Source organism: Vombatus ursinus, unplaced genomic scaffold, assembly GCF_900497805.2.
Source record: "Vombatus ursinus unplaced genomic scaffold, bare-nosed wombat genome assembly UNPS02014808.1, whole genome shotgun sequence".
NCBI classification, from domain to species: Eukaryota; Metazoa; Chordata; class Mammalia; order Diprotodontia; family Vombatidae; genus Vombatus; species Vombatus ursinus.
The window spans coordinates 2,682,275-2,689,181 of record NW_020954586.1 but is presented as its reverse complement, the minus strand read 5'-3'; positions in this window follow the sequence as shown (position 1 = coordinate 2,689,181).

Genomic DNA, 6,907 nt, shown 5'->3' with positions numbered 1-6,907 from the left:
GCCATAAAGGCTTGGGCTTTATTGAGGCTCATTCCAGGAAAGCCAGAGTGATTTGGGTTTAAAGGTGGAGTCAGGTAGCTCCACTGGAAACACAAAAGGCTGTTCCAGAGAATCATTGGACTCCTTTGTTGTTGTTGTTGTAGTTTTTTTAATTGTTTATTTTTAAAGCCTGGTTTTGGGGTTTTTTGTTTTTTTTTTTTTGGAGCTATATTTCAAGAAATCATGAATGAAAACTGCACGGGACAAAAAAGAAGTTGTCCCAGGTTTTAGGAAAAAATCTAGCTCTCAAGCCCCAGAATATCTTTACAAAGTATAAACAACCAAAAATTATACTCCTATGGAAAGAGCACCCACATGTAAGGAGAAGGCATCCCAAGTGGAGAGAAGGACCATATATGGCAAGGGGCCGTAGTTGTATGTGGCTGCAAGGGTAGCAGAACAGACATCTCTAGTCTCATTTTCCCCCACCTTTCTCCAAAAGAAACTTATTCCTGCCAGGTCCTTTGTTTGGAGCTAGTTCTGGGGTTCTGCAAGACCTCAGTTCTTCCAAGATGGCATGAACCAAGAAGAAGAATAGTCACCACTCTCCAGTCCTGTGCTCTGGTCTGTGAGTGACCACAAGCCCTCTTGTCCATTCTGACTGTTACCAGGGCTGTTGTACCCCACATATAAAGTGTGGATAATAGTAACATCTACCTCCAAATTAAATAAATAAATAAAAGTCAAATAAATTGTCTGTGGCTATTGGAGCTTTTCTTGAAGATGTCCACAGCAGGGGAGCCCACCACCACTTTTAGTATCTTAAACCAAAAGCAAGCATTATCGGTAATGGGCTTATAATCTAGAAACTTTTCCAGTGAAATCAGATGTAATGTAAAGCAAGGATGTCCATTATCATCATTACTATTCATTATCGTACTAGCAATGCTAGCTATCGCAATAAGACAAAAGAAACTGAAGGAATCAGTATAGTCCATGAGGACCAAAACTATCACTTTTTACAGATGGTCTGATGATTTACTTAGAAAACGCTGTATTCTACTAAAAAACCAATACAAACAACTAACAGCTTCAGCAAATGGTATTACATAAATTAGTTTACTTACTCATTGACACTACCAAAGCACTCCTTTGTAGAGCTAGAAAAATATAATAACAGAATTCATCTGGATATACAAAAGGTCAAGAATATCAAGGGAATCAATAGAAAAAAAGATGATAAAGGAGGGCGCCTTGCAGTACTTTTTCTCAAACTTTACCACAAAGCTGTAATCATCAAACAGTTTGGTACTAAATAAAGAGATAGACTGGTCAGCGGAATAGATTTATGTACATTACATATTGAAGCAAATGAGCACAGTAACCTACTGTTTGATAAACCCAAAGATCCCAGCTATTGGAGCAAGAACCCACAATTTGACAAAAACGATTGGGAAAACTTGGAAGTAGTTTTGGTGAAACTGGACATAGACAAGTAACTCATACCGTTGGCCAAAATAAGCTGGAAGTATATGTGATTTTGATGTAAAGGGTGATACCATAAGTAAATTAGTGGAGTATGGAAGAAATTACTTGTTAGATAATGGAGAGGGGAAGATTTCATGAAGAAACAAGGGAAAGAGTATCACACTAAATAAAATGAATAATTTTGTTTACATAAAACTGAAGTTTTTACATGTGCAGAACCAATACAACTAAAATTAGGAGAAGGCAGAAAACCAGGAAAATTTTTATAGCTAATTTCTCTAATTAAAGTCTTATTTCTAAAGTAGCTAGGAAACTAATCAAATTTATAAGAATAGAAGCCATTCCCCAGTTGATAAATGGTCAAAGCATATGAATAGGCAGTTTCCAGAGGAAGAAATTGAAGTCATCAATAGCCATATTTTTTAAAAATGCTTCAAGTCACTAATGATTAGAGAAAGGCAAATTAAAACAACTCTGAGAAACTATCTCGTACTCATTATTTTAGCTAAGATGACATAAAAAAGGAGAATGACTAGTGCTGGAGGAGATGTGGGAAAAGAGGTATGCGAATGTATCATTGGAGCTTTGAACATTCTGGAAAGCAATTTGGAACTATCCTTAAAGGCTGTTAAATTATACTTCACTTTTGACCCAGCAATACCATTATGAGGTCTATACCCCAAAGAGCAAAGAAAGAGGAAAGGGCCCAGTATGTACTATGTTTATAGTAGCTAACTTTCTATGATAGAAAAGAATTTGAAATTGAGGGGATGCCCATCAATTGAGGAATGGCTGTCAAATTGTGGTATATATGATTGTGATGAAATACAAATGTACTATAAGAAATGATGAAGTGACAGTGGAAGACTGGCATGAACTGATGCAAAATGAAATGAGCAGAACTGGGAGAACATTGTATACAATAACAGCAATATTGTAAAGGTAGTCAACATGAAAGACTTAGTCATTCTGATCAACACAATGACCTACCATGATTTAGTGGATTCATGATATAAAATGCTCTCCATCTTCAGGTAGAGAACTGATGGGCTCAGAGTACAGATGGAAGCGTATTTTCTTCACTTTCTTTTTTCGTGCCTTTTAAAAAAAATACGGCTAATAGTCATTTGTTTCACAAAACTATAAAAAAAGGACAAAATGTTTGTTATGAGTAACATGATACCCAAACTGCAGTATCAGAGCCTGGGAAAATATAATTTTTCTTCATGAAAATTAGACTTTTATTCATAGCTATACCAAAAAAAATTTTTTATGTAACACTTTATATACATTATTTTATTTGAATCTTATAGGAATCCTTTGAGGTAGGCAGTACAGGTATTCCTGTTTTACAGGGAAGTAATTTAAGTCTCAAAAAGGTCACGTGACTAGGTTGTGTGATAGTCATAAAGCTATTGTCAGGAGTGAAATGTTAACCCATGTCTCTTCTGCCTCTCAAAAGTAGGAATCTTACCACTATACTGTGCTGTCAAACGCTAACCAAAAATAAGAAAACAAAAGCTAAAAATGACTTCCTCACTCATTCATACAATGCTCATTTTTTCCTTCATAGCTTTACTTATGCAGTATCCTCTACTTAGAATTCTTTTACAATCATCCATCCATCCAGACTCAGTATACAGAAATTACTGTCAGAAGGATTGCAAATGATGTCATAAGATCTGGCAAACTGAAAACAAACTGTGAAACATCCACTCAAAAATATTTTGTGAATGTTTTACTTGTAGTTGACCTGGAATTCTTGAACTCTGATGAAGTTGAAGTAGAATTGGTCTAGAACTAGAGAAATTCCCACATGGAGGTAGAATACTCTGACATGACCTTGTATGATGCCGCACCTAATGAAAAGTTAAAACAGTTTACACAAGAAATGCAGATAGATGTGCTTCAATATCTTGAGAAATCGTCTTTTAACTCTCACTGGAAACGTTTGGGTTTTAATTAAGGCTAGAGTTGGGAAGGTGGTATACTCATTGTCCAGTAGTTTCATGATAAAAAATGAAAGTATGTGTAGAAAATTTGTAAGCTCAGTGCTAAATGAATGATTGACAAAAAAGAATATGGTGCGTGTTCAAAGTTTTTTTTTGTTTGTTTGTTTAGGCAGTTTGGGTTAAATGACTTGCCCAGGGTCACACAGCTAGGAAGCGTCAAGTGTTTGGTCTGAGGCTGGGTTTGAATTCAGGTCCTCCTGACTTCAGGGCCGATGCTTTAGCCACTGCGCCACCTAGCGGCCCCAGTTATTTTTGCAGATATGAGAAGTTATAATGTCTATTAGTTCCTCTTTTATGACTAGAGAATGAATTATAATTAGCATTTTAAAACATCTGGGTAACCTTTGCTAGTCTCTGTTTACTTAGCAGTTAAATTGTTTGTAAAAAAAATTTCTCTTAATGTTGATAAATGTTTCTCTTAAAAATTTTAAATTGTAGAATGAGCCCCCAACCTTCTGGTTCCTTATAATTTGATAGTACCTTTAAGAACTGTTGTTAATAATGTTTTTACTAGACACCAGGTCAGCTGGGCATTTAAAACCCCAACGCGGCTACCTTTCAGTACTTATTTAATAACATCCTACTCTTCTTTATGCAAATCAAATTAAATAAGTATTGAACCCACCCTTAAGCTGTCCTGTCCTCCTGTATCCCTCCATTCATGGCTAAACTCAGAAAAAAATTTGTCTTGAATCCTTGCTTCTACTTCTCTCTTCTCAGCCCTTTGCAGTCTGCCGTCCACCCTCATCATCCAAGTTTCTCTTCACTCATCAGAGTTACAAGCAACCTTTTATTGACCAAACCTGATGGCCTTAAGCCTCAGACTTCTTTACTTGTACAGGTGCAGTATTTGACACCGAGGACCCTTTCCTCCTGGATATTCTCTGATTTGGGGGTTTTCTTGACATTTTCCACCCCTGAAATTCTGATTTCTGCCTGTTTAATTTGATTGAACCTTTTTCATCTCCTTTGTTCTGTCATCATCCATGTGGCTTCCTGTTACAGTATTTATACTCTAACACTCCACCTCTTTTTATCTCTCTCTCTACATTCTTATTTGGTGACCTTGGCAGCTCTTACGGATTTAATTATTATCCATGTAGATGTCTGCTACATCTATAAAGTTAATTCTGGTCTTTCTCTGGAGCCCAGCAATTCTTTATGTCTTTTAGACATTTTGAATTGGTTGGCTGGTAGGCATTTAAAACTCAGCCAAGCCTTTTTGTTAAGTGGCTACAGGCTCATACCTTAATTTTCACTGGTTCTGGAATACCATCTGGCATAGAAAACAGTTCCATTAGGATATAAAGTTGGGCAGTTAGCTGAAGGACAGCATGGGAGGATTCAGTGACAGAAAGAGTCCAGTTATAGTTGATGTACATTTCAAAATGATTTTGTGGTGATAAGGGCCTGCCTCTGATTCCCAAGTTAGCAATGGAATGATGTGTGGCAGACCTAGAATACTTCTTCGGGGCAGGAAGCAACAACAAGTTCATAGAAAAAAGTATTGCTGACTTTTGGGCTTAGAAGACCTGAGTTCTGCTATGTAAGTCTAATGAGCAAGTTTTGCCTAAAGAAGAGATGGGAACTCTCTGCCCTTCTTTGCAGAGGTGGGGGGTGAGTGGTATAGATTAAAAGTGCTCTTAGATGCCACTGATGTGCTATCTTTTAATTTCTGATACAAGGAGTGGCTCCATGTAGACAGGGAGGAGAGAGATTTGGAAATGAAGGTGATAGAAAAACAAAAGACAATAAAGAACACGTTAAAAAAACCCCACTAAAAAACTGTAGGTTCTCACCCTGGCTTTACTACTTACATTGCTATGGGTGACTTTGGGCAAGACATTTAACCTTCTTGAGTCTAAGCTTTCTGCAAAGTGTTATTGATATTTCTTGACCTGTCTTTTTGACCCATTGTCATGAATTAGTGTACGCTAAAGCATTTTATAAACACAGATACTCCTACAGACGCAGTAAGATAATAAACTGAAGATGTTAATTGCATCCATCTTATGGTTGAAGATCAGATGAGATCATATATGTAAAGTGGCTATATCAATGTCAGGTATTGTATGAAGTGTTTTATTAGTGGATTTTTGCACATTTCTTTTTCTTTCTTTCTGAACCAGTTGTGAAAAAAGAATGCCTAAAGTGTAGGTGCAGGGTAGTGGGCAACTTTCATCCCCTCTCAATCCTCGTGATCCATGTTAGGGAAAGGAGGGGGCGGTGCTGCCATGATTTAAGTTGACTCTTAGTTATTTCCAGTAGTGTGATCTGGCATTTTTGAAAGAAATTGTACAGTATTTAATTTTAATTTTTTGAATTTTATTTCTCAGGTGCCAAGCTCCCTGTTATCTGGGCTTGTTCCTGCTTTCAACAGATCCTGAGTAAAGGTACAGCCTAGAACAGGGAATGGCTAAAGGATAGAGCTGAAGTCCTTAGCATAATATTCTTACCTGAAGTTGGGAGTGTTTTAGAGCCGCTACAAGGGAATATTTGATAGATAATTGGAAAGATGGACAAAAAGCATTTTCTTCCCTACGTCTTTTCTCAGTGAATCATTTGAAGTTTTCAATAGTCAACTTAAAAGAAAATTGAATTTTTGTGACTTCAAACATGCTTTTGGGTATTGTGATTGATCTGACTTAGTTTCTTACTGATACTTTCAAATTTGTGCTAGTTGATAAATTATTTTTAAATGATCAACTTTAGAAGATGATAAAGTAAATTGATGATGGTGGCAGTTTTGATTTTTAAACAGTCAAATCAGTAAGTAAAAGCCTATTAGGTAAATAGGTAAAGATTCCTGGAAAATAGATGATACTAAATATCCCTGTTCATTCACTCATTTATTTATAATTTTAAAAATTCTGAATTTGTAAACATAAAAAATGAACATTTCCTTTTATGAAACAGAACAAAAAAGAGCAGTGAATATGAAATCACATCTCTGTTCCACACAGCTTGCTTTAAAAAATCTATGCACACACATACATATGTAAAATTTAGCCTGTAACTTTCTGCTATCCTGCTTGTACTTTTCATTCTGAACTTCTCTTTTTACGTCCATTAAAAAAAAAATAGTTCAATGACTTTTTTTTGCCTCAAGATTTTCTAGTCCCACTTTCTTTCCCTTCTCTTAATCCTCATTGGGGAAAAAACACAACTCTTATAATGAATAAGCATAATCAAGGAAATCAGGCACACATTCGCCATGTCTGATAATGCCTGTCTCTTATTCAGCACCATCAATGCATCACTTCTGTCTCAAGATAGAAGTACGTATAGTAGTACACTTCATCGGTCTGTTGTAGTCCTGGTCAGTTGCATTGATTATGACTCTTAAGTCTTTCAAAATTGTTTCTCTTTATAAACATGATGCTGTTTTATAAATTGCTGCAAAGTTTTTTTTTTTCTGAGTTAGTTAA